Raw genomic sequence first — 11287 nt, forward strand, 5'->3', positions numbered from 1 at the left:
CTTTGTTTTTGTCTATCTTGACGATATCCTGATTTTTTCACCGTCACTCGAGATTCATGTTCAGCACGTTCGACGTGTTCTACAGCGCCTTTTAGAGAATTGTCTCTACGTAAAGGCTGAGAAGTGCTCTTTTCATGTCTCCTCCGTTACTTTTTCGGTTCCGTTATTTCCGCTGAAGGCATTCAGATGGATTCCGCTAAGGTCCAAGCTGTCAGTGATTGGCCCGTTCCAGGTCACGTGTCGAGTTGCAGCGCTTTTTAGGTTTCGCTAATTTCTATCGGCGTTTCATTCGTAATTTCGGTCAAGTTGCTGCCCCTCTCACAGCTCTTACTTCTGTCAAGACGTGTTTTAAGTGGTCCGGTTCCGCCCAGGGAGCTTTTGATCTTCTAAAAGAACGTTTTACGTCCGCTCCTATCCTCGTTACTCCTGACGTCACTAGACAATTCATTGTCGAGGTTGGCGCTTCAGAGGTAGGCGTGGGAGCCATTCTATCCCAGCGCTTCCAGTCTGACGATAAGGTTCATCCTTGCGCTTATTTTTCTCATCGCCTGTCGCCATCTGAGCGCAACTATGATGTGGGTAACCGTGAACTGCTCGCCATCCGCTTAGCCCTAGGCGAATGGCGACAGTGGTTGGAGGGCGACCGTTCCTTTTGTCGTTTGGACAGACCATAAGAACCTTGAGTACATCCGTTCTGCCAAACGACTTAATGCCCGTCAAGCTCGTTGGGCGTTGTTTTTCGCTCGTTTCGAGTTTGTGATTTCTTACCGTCCGGGTAGCAAGAACACCAAGCCTGATGCCTTATCCCGTCTGTTTAGTTCTTCTGTGGCTTCTACTGATCCCGAGGGGATTCTTCCTTATGGGCGTGTTGTCGGGTTGACAGTCTGGGGAATTGAAAGACAGGTTAAGCAAGCACTCACGCACACTGCGTCGCCGCGCGCTTGTCCTAGTAACCTCCTTTTCGTTCCTGTTTCCACTCGTCTGGCTGTTCTTCAGTGGGCTCACTCTGCCAAGTTAGCTGGTCATCCCGGTGTTCGAGGCACTCTTGCGTCTATTCGCCAGCGCTTTTGGTGGCCGACTCAGGAGCGTGACACGCGCCGTTTCGTGGCTGCTTGTTCGGACTGCGCGCAGACTAAGTCGGGTAACTCTCCTCCTGCCGGTCGTCTCAGACCGCTCCCATTCCTTCTCGACCATGGTCTCACATCGCCTAGACTTCATTACCGGTCTGCCTTTGTCTGCGGGGAAGACTGTGATTCTTACGGTTGTCGATAGGTTCTCTAAGGCGGCACATTTCATTCCCCTCGCTAAACTTCCTTCCGCTAAGGAGACGGCACAAATCATTATCGAGAATGTGTTCAGAATTCATGGCCTCCCGTTAGACGCCGTTTCAGACAGAGGCCCGCAATTCACGTCACAGTTTTGGAGGGAGTTCTGTCGTTTGATTGGTGCGTCCGTCAGTCTCTCTTCCGGGTTTCATCCCCAGTCTAACGGTCAAGCAGAGAGGGCCAATCAGACGATTGGTCGCATACTACGCAGCCTTTCTTTCAGAAACCCTGCGTCTTGGGCAGAACAGCTCCCCTGGGCAGAATACGCTCACAACTCGCTTCCTTCGTCTGCTACCGGGTTATCTCCGTTTCAGAGTAGTCTGGGTTACCAGCCTCCTCTGTTCTCATCCCAGCTTGCCGAGTCCAGCGTTCCCTCCGCTCAAGCGTTTGTCCAACGTTGTGAGCGCACCTGGAGGAGGGTGAGGTCTGCACTTTGCCGTTACAGGGCACAGACTGTGAGCCGCCAATAAACGCAGGATTAAGAGTCCAAGGTATTGTTGCGGCCAGAGAGTGTGGCTTTCCACTCGCAACCTTCCTCTTACGACAGCTTCTCGTAAGTTGACTCCGCGGTTCATTGGTCCGTTCCGTGTCTCCCAGGTCGTCAATCCTGTCGCTGTGCGACTGCTTCTTCCGCGACATCTTCGTCGTCCATCCTGTCTTCCATGTCTCCTGTGTCAAGCCCTTTCTTCGCACCCCCGTTCGTCTTCCCTCCCCCTCCCGTCCTTGTCGAGCGCACCTATTTACAAGGTACGTAAGATCATGGACATGCGTTCTCGGGGACGGGGTCACCAATACTTAGTGGATTGGGAGGGTTACGGTCCTGAGGAGAGGAGTTGGGTTCCGTCTCGGGACGTGCTGGACCGTTCACTTATTGATGATTTCCTCCGTTGCCGCCAGGATTCCTCCTCGAGTGCGCCAGGAGGCGCTCGGTGAGTGGGGGGTACTGTCATGTTTTGTCTTAGATTGTCTTGTCATTATGCTTTCCCTTCTGTTCGTTTCCCCCTGCTGGTCTTATTAGGTTCGTTCCTTTTTCTATCCCTCTCTCTCCCCCTCCCTCTCTCTCTCTCTCTCTATCGTTCCGTTCCTGCTCCCAGCTGTTCCTATTCCCCTAATCATCATTTAGTCTTCCCACACCTGTTCCTTATCTTTTCCCCTGATTAGAGTCCCTATTTCTTCCCTTGTTTTCCGTTCCTGTCCTGTCGGATCCTTGTCTATTGTTCACCGTGCTGTGTCTATGTATTGCCCTGTCGTGTCGTGTTTCCCTCAGATGCTGCGTGGTGAGCAGGTGTCTGAGTCTGCTGCGTTCAAGTGCCTTCCCGAGGCAACCTGCAGTTCTTGATCAAGTCTCCAGTCTGTTCTCGTCATTACGAGTAGTATTATGCCTTTTGTTTGTAAAGTAACTTTACTGGATTAAAGACTCTGTTTTCGCCAAGTCGCTTTTGGGTCCTCATTCACCTGCATAACATTTATTCTCAAATTGTCTTTGATATGTATATACACTGAGTGCACAAAACATTAAGAACACCTGCTCTTTCCATTACATAAGATATTTGTATGATTAAGAAAAAATGTAACCTTTATTTACCTAGGCAAGCCAGTTAAGAACAAATTCTTATTTACTGTCACGACTCCTACCGAAGGTGGCTTCCCTTCCTGTTCGGGTGGCGCTCGGCGGTCGTCGTCACCGGCCTACTAGCTGCCACTGATCCTTTTTTTCCCCTTGGTCTGTTTATTAGTTACACCTGTGTTTCGTTAGGTTAATTGGTTGGATGTTATTATCCAGCCGGCCCGTCTGCTGGGTGTGCGGGATTATTTTCTGTGTACTGTGTGTGTGTGTGTGTGTGTGTGTGTGTGTGTGTGTGTGTGTGTGTGTGTGTGTGTGTGTGTGTGTGTGTGTGTGTGTGTGTGTGTGTGTGTGTGTGTGTGTGTGTGTGTGTGTGTGTGTGTGTGTGTGTGTGTGTGTGTGTGTGTGTTCTGGACTGTTTAGTTCCCCGTGTTTTGGGGCATTTGTTTGAGTGGCGTCGTTTTCACCGGTGTGGTGAATGAAAAAGTATTCGCTTCCCTGAACTCTCTGTTTCCTGCTCCTGACTTCTTCCTCCACTACACCCCGGGCATTACATTTACAATGCCGGCCTACCCTGGCCAAGCCCAGACGACACTGGGCAAATTGTACTCCACACTATGGGACTCCCAATCACAGGCAGTTGTGATACAGCCTGGATTCAAACCAGAGTGTCTGTAGTGACACTTCTGAGTTCTGAGATGCAGTGTCTTAGACCACTGCGAGTGAGCAATGTAGCTTGACCAGGTGAATCCAGGTGAGAGCTATGATCCCTTATTGATGTCACTTTTTTAAATCCACTTCAATCAGAGTAGATAAAGGGGAGGAGACGGGTTAATTAAATAATGATTTTTAAGCCTTCAGCCAATTGTGACATCGATTCAGTGCGTGTGCCATTCAGAGGGTAAATGAGCAAGACAAAATATTTAACTGCCTTTAAACTGGGTATGTTAGTAGGTGCCAGGTTCACCGGTTTGTGTCAAGAACTGCAACGCTGCTGTGATTTTTTTCACGCTCAACAGTTTCCTGTGTATCAAGAATGGTCCACCACCCAAAGGACGTCCAGTCAGCTTGACACAACTGTGGGAAGCATTGGAGTCAACATGGGCCAGCATCCCTGTGGAACGCCTTGTAAAGTCCATGCCCCAATGAATTGGGGGAGTGGTGGGGGGGGGCGCAACTCACTATTAGGAAGGTGTTCTTAATGTTTTGTACACTCAGTGTAAATATCATATGTATACTAATGTATACATGATGGATGGATATGCAGTATTTAATTTAAAAAAATGTTTAAAGATATTTTATTTTCAATGACAGCCTAGGAACAGTGGGTTAACTGCCTGTTCAGGTGCAGAACAACAGATTTGTCTTGTCAGCTCGGGGGTTTGAACTTGCAACCTTCCGGTTACTAGTCCAACACTCTAACCACTAGGCTAACCTGCCTTCATTTTACCGTAAGATAATTTCCCAATGAGATGCCGATAGAGCAGTATATTACACCTTGTATAATATATAGACAGACCATTTCTGATACGGTGATTCTGTAAATAAAAGACGCCCTTTTCACCCTGCACTGTCTCTCTGTTGGAGTGCAGGGTTTATGGGTCCCTCCCAAATGGTACCCTATTCCTACGGCACACTACTTTGACCAGGGGCTCTGGTCAAAAAGTAGGGCACTAAATAGGGAATAGGGTGCAATTTGGGACGGTGATTATATCCCATCCCCAAAATGTGAGAGGAAATCTCCTTCTGCTCTTTTTCAGTAAATCCCATTGCAAGACACCAGTGTAATCCTCTCTCGGTGGCAGGGATTGGAGAATGAGGCGCGGGTGAGGACATCATGAACACAGCTCTTCTTGTTGAGTCAGCTTTGGCTTAGCCCCACAAAGGGGTTGAATTGAGGTATTTTCTCAACAATTCAATTATCTTTGGGAATAATAGGTGTAATATGATCGTAACTTAATTACAGTACGACATTATGTTGGTCTACTTATTGAATACGTGTAGAATCACCTCACAGTTGATTTGTGGGGGAGGCAGCTAGCCTAGTGGTTAGAGCATTGGCCTTGTAACTGAGAGGTGGTTAGAGCATTGGCCTTGTAACTGAGAGGTGGTTAGAGCATTGGCCTTGTAACTGAGAGGTGGTTAGAGCATTGGCCTTGTAACTGAGAGGTGGTTAGAGCATTGGCCTTGTAACTGAGAGGTGGTTAGAGCATTGGCCTTGTAACTGAGAGGTGGTTAGAGCATTGGCCTTGTAACCGAGAGGTGGTTAGAGCATTGGCCTTGTAACCGAGAGGTGGTTAGAGCATTGGCCTTGTAACCGAGAGGTGGTTAGAGCATTGGCCTTGTAACCGAGAGGTGGTTAGAGCATTGGCCTTGTAACTGAGAGGTGGTTAGAGCATTGGCCTTGTAACCGAGAGGTGGTTAGAGCATTGGCCTTGTAACTGAGAGGTGGTTAGAGCATTGGCCTTGTAACTGAGAGGTGGTTAGAGCATTGGCCTTGTAACCGAGAGGTGGTTAGAGCATTGGCCTTGTAACCGAGAGGTGGTTAGAGCATTGGCCTTGTAACTGAGAGGTTGCAAGATCAAATCTTTGAGCTGACAAGGTAAAAAAAAATCTGTCATTCTGCCCCTGAACAAGGCAGTTAACCCCTGTTACTAGGCCGTCATTGTAAATAAGAATTTGTTCAAAACTGATTTGCCTAGTTTAAAAAAACAAAAAAAACAGCGTTGTGTTGGTCTACTTACTGAATATGTGTAGAAGGTTATCAGCTATTTATTTAGTCAAAATGGTAACCAATGTATTTGTCCTACTGATGTACACAACCAGCTCCACATTTACAAAATGAAAGAAAAATTATACAACATTTTCTAAATGAATAAACAACAAAAAAGGAAGATATCTTGATTGCATACAGTATGTCTTCACAACCCAGAGTTAAAGAAGTCCTCCAGTGATTAAAAAAAAACTTTTCCTGTTGAAAAGCAATATCCCATGTATAAATACACTAAAGTACACATACTAAAGCACGTCGAACTCGTTCCACAGAGGAGCGGGTGTCCCCTGGTTTTTGGTTTCTCCGTTCAATTAAAACCTAGACAACCAGGTGAAGGGAGTTCCTTACTAATCAGTGACCTTAATTAATCAATCGAGTCCAGGGGAGGAGCAAAAAAAAACAACCCTGAGACACTTGGCCCTCCGTGGAATGAGTTTGACACCTGTAAAAAAAGACACAACTGCAAACCTCAATGAGTTGGTCTGATGGGACGTCGTGATGTCACCAGCCTCCAACCTCGCTTGAGGAACTTCAATGAGTTGGTCTGATGGGGCGTCGTGATGTCACCAGCCTCCAACCTCGCTTCAGGAACTTCAATGAGTTGGTCTGATGGGGCGTCGTGATGTCACCAGCCTCCAACCTCGCTTGAGGAACTTCAATGAGTTGGTCTGATGGGACGTCGTGATGTCACCAGCCTCCCCTTGCTTGAGGAACAACAGAGGAGCGATAGAGAACAAATGATAAATATCCTGACAAACTCCCCAGTCCCTGCTGGTGACAAGAATACCTATAACATTATGCTGACACCACAATACTGATGCTGCCACCACACTAATGATGCTGCCACCATAATACTGATGCTGCCACCACACTAATGATGCTGCCACCATAATACTGATGCTGCCACCATAATACTGATGCTGCCACCACAATACTGATGCTGCTACCACAATACTGATGCTGCTGCCATAATACTGATACTGCCACCACAATACTGATGCTGCCACCACAACACTGATGATGAAAACCACAATACTGATGCTGCCACCATAATACTGATGCTGCCACCACAACACTGATGATGAAACCACAATACTGATGCTGCCACCATAACACTGATGATGAAAACCACAATACTGATGCTGCCACCACAACACTGATGATGAAAACCACAATACTGATGCTGCCACCACAACACTGATGATGAAAACCACAATACTGATGCTGCCACACAATACTGATGCTGCCAACACTAATTATGCTGCCACCACAATACTGATGCTGCCACCACAACACTGATGATGAAAACCACAATACTGATGCTGCCACCACAATACTGATGATGATACTGCCACCATAAAACCACAATACTGATGCTGCCACACAATACTGATGCCACCACAACACTGATGATGAAAACCCAACACTAATTATGCTGCCACCACAATACTGATGCTGCCACCACAACACTGATGATGAAAACCACAAAACCACAATACTGATGCTGCCACCACAACACTGATGATGATGATGAAAACTGATGATGAAAACCACAATACTGATGCACAACACTGATGATGAAAACCACAATACTGATGCTGCCACCACAATACTGATGCTGCCACACAATACTGATGATGAAAACCACAATACTGATGCTGCCACAATACTGACCACACAATTATGCTGCCACTGATGCTGCCACCACAACACTGATGATGAAAACCACAATACTGATGCTGCCACCACAACAATGATGAAAACTGATGCTGCCACCACAATACTGATGCTGCTACCACAATACTGATGCTGCTACCACAATACTGATGCTGCCACCACAATACTGATTCTGCCGACATAATACTGATGCTGCCACCACACTACTGATGCTGCCACAACAATACTAATGCTGCCACCACACTACTGATGCTGCCACCACACTACTGATGCTGCCACAACAATACTAATGCTGCCACAACAATACTGATGCTGCCACCATATGCCACAACAATTATAATGCTGCCACAACAATAGTGATGCTGCCACCACAATACTGATGCTGCCACCAAAATAATGATGCTGCCACCACTGATGAACACTGATGCTGCCACCATAATACTGATGCTGCCACCACAACACTGATGATGAAAACCACAATACTGATGCTGCCACCACAATACTGGATGCTGCCACCACAACACTGATGATAATGATGCTGCCACCACAACACTGATGATATACTGATGCTGCCACCACAATACTGATGCTGCCACACCTGATGATGAAAACCACAATACTGATGCTGCCACCACACTAATGATGCTGCCACCACAATACTGATGCTGCCACCACAACACTGATGATGAAAACCACAATACTGATGCTGCCACCACAATACTGATGCTGCCACCACAATACTGATGCTGCCACCACAATACTGATGCTGCTACCACAATACTGATGCTGCCACCACAATACTGATGCTGCCACCACACTACTGATGCTGCCACAACAATACTAATGCTGCCACCACACTACTGAAGCTGCCACCACACTACTGATGCTGCCACAACAATACTAATGCTGCCCACAATACTGATGCTGCCACCACATGCCACAACAATTCTAATGCTGCCACAACAATACTGATGCTGCCACCACAATACTGATGCTGCCACCACAATACTGATGCTGCCACCACAATACTGATGCTGCCACCACAATACTGATGCTGCCACCACACTAATGATGCTGCCACCACTATACTGATGCTGCCACCACAATACGGATGCTGCCACCCCAATAATGATGCTGCCACCACTATACTGATGCTGCCACCACAATACTGATGCTGCTGCCACCACCACACCATAATACTGATGCTGCCACCACAATACGGATGCTGCCACCACAATACTGATGCTGCCACCACAATACTGATTCTGCCTACATAATACTGATGCTGCCACCACACTAATGATGCTGCCACCACACTACTGATGCTGCCACAACAATACTAATGCTGCCACCACACTACTGATGCTGCCACCACACTACTGATGCTGCCACAACAATACTAATGCTGCCACAACAATACTGATGCTGCCACCACATGCCACAACAATTATAATGCTGCCACAACAATACTGATGCTGCCACCACAATACTAATGCTGCCACAACAATACTGATGCTGCCACAACACAACAATACTGATGCTGCCACCAAAATACTGATACTGCCACCACAATACTGATGCTGCCACCATAATAATGATGCAGACACCACAATAATGATGCAGACACCACAATAATGATGCAGACACCACAATAATGATGCAGACACCACAATAATGATGCAGACACCACAATAATGATGCTGCCACCCCAATTATGATGCTTCCACACCAATAATGATGCTGCCACCACAAAGACCTCGTCTTTCCCTAAATAATTGAATCTATATTGTTGATTAATACAGTAGTGGTGTATACAGAACACATCATCACATCATCCACACAGTAAATGGTTAAATGAAGCTGTGTAGATTCTAGGCCTGGCTACAGTCTATTGTTGATGAGGTTTGCTCCATAATAATGGCTAGTGGGCAGGATGTAGTGTCTAGCTGGCTGATCTAGAAGGTACCGTGCCACTGTAAGGGCAGGCATGCTGGGGTCACTCAGGTTTCAGCCAGGCTGTAACACAATGGCATTGTATCATGGTCTATCTCTCAGAGCCATACTGCCACAGCCTCAGGCCTTATGGCCAACATATACACCCATCAGATGAAGAAGGAATATCATTTAACAACGACAGAGCCGGAGGCAAACTGATATTTTATCCTCTCCTCATTTCCTCTCCTACTCTCTCACATCTCCTCTCCTCATTTCCTCTCCTACTCTCTCACATCTCCTCTCCTCATTTCCTCTCCTACTCTCTCACATCTCCTCTCCTCTCCTCATTTCCTCTCCTACTCTCTCACATCTCCTCTCCTCATTTCCTCTCCTACTCTCTCACATCTCCTCTCCTCTCCTCATTTCCTCTTCTACTCTCTCACATCTCCTCTCCTCATTTCCTCTCCTACTCTCTCACATCTCCTCTCCTCATTTCCTCTCCTACTCTCTCACATCAACCTCTCTTCATTTCCTCTCCTACTCTCTCACATTTCCTCTCGTCATATCCTTTCCTACTCTCTCACATCTCCTCTCCTCATTTCCTCTCCTACTCTCTCACACCTCCTCTCCTCATTTCCTCTCCTACTCTCTCACATTTCCTCTCGTACTCTCTCACATCTCCTCTCCTCATTTCCTCTCATACTCTCTCACATCTCCTCTCCTTATTTCCTCTCCTACTCTCTCACATCTCCTCTCGTCATCTCCTCTCCTCATTTCCTCTCCTACTCTCTCACAGCTCCTCTCCTCATTTCCTCTCCTACTTTCTCACATCTCCTCTTCTCATTTCCTCTCCTACACTCTCTCCTCTCCTTTCTATTCCTCTCCTATCCTCCTCACTTCTCTCCTCTCCTTTCTGTTCCTCTCCTCTCTCTCCGTCCTCTCCTTCCTTTGCTCTCTCCTCTACTCCCTCTCCATTCCTCCTCACTTCTGTCCTCTCCTCTCCTTTCTGTTCCTCTCCTCTCTCTCTCTGTCCCCTCCTTCCTTTGCTCTCTCCTCTCCTCTCCTTTCTGTCTCCTCTCTCTCTCTCTCTGTCCCCTCCTTCCTTTGCTCTCTCCTCTACTCCCTCTCCATCCTCTCCACTTCTCTACTCCCTCTCCATTCCTCTCTCCTCCTCTCTCCTCTCCTTTAAGTCTCAGTTTAGTGGTACTGTCGCTTTAAATAATTTATTGGTAGAATGAGTTGTTGCTGCTAGGCCTGTATCTGACATGTTTTCTTAAAGAGACGTTACACACCACCTTTACTTTCCCTTTACTCTTTATTGTCTATAAAATCACTGCGTAATCCTCACAGAAAAGATGTTAATTCGAGTAATGAACAAGATGAGTTACTTCACCACACATTTATCTATTTCATACACCTGATTTAGCTACAAATGAGACACAACCTAGGTCCAGGAGAGATACTTGTGTAGTGTAAAGAGACAGATCTAGATTCAAATCTGTCTTTAAGAGACATCTTCCAAACTACCTCCTCATGTCGCCATCTACACCACATACCCCCCCCCACACACACACACACCCACCCCCTCTGAGTGGTGCAGTGTAAAGACAATAGCTCTCCCACGACACATGGCCCTGCAAAAAATATTCACACATTTTAGTGATTCATTGCATTAATCAAGTGTGACTCTGCAAGGTGTCGAAAGCCTTCCACAGGGATGCTGGCCCATGTTAACTCCAATGCTTCCCACTGTTGTGTCAAGTTGGCTGGATGTCCTTGGGTGGTGGACCGTTCTTGATACAAACAGGAAACTGTTGACCGTGAAAAACCCAGCAGCGTTGCAGTTCTTGACACAAACCGGTGCGCCTGGCACCTAAGGTTTCATAAGGTGAATGCACCAATTTGTAAGTCGCTCTGGATAAGAGCGTCTGCTAAATGACTTAAATGTAATGTAAATGTACTAACATACCCCCGTTTAAAGGCACTTCAATATTTTGTCTTGCCCATTCACCC

The sequence above is a fragment of the Oncorhynchus gorbuscha genome, linkage group LG15 (assembly GCF_021184085.1).
Source record: "Oncorhynchus gorbuscha isolate QuinsamMale2020 ecotype Even-year linkage group LG15, OgorEven_v1.0, whole genome shotgun sequence".
Taxonomy (NCBI): Eukaryota; Metazoa; Chordata; class Actinopteri; order Salmoniformes; family Salmonidae; genus Oncorhynchus; species Oncorhynchus gorbuscha.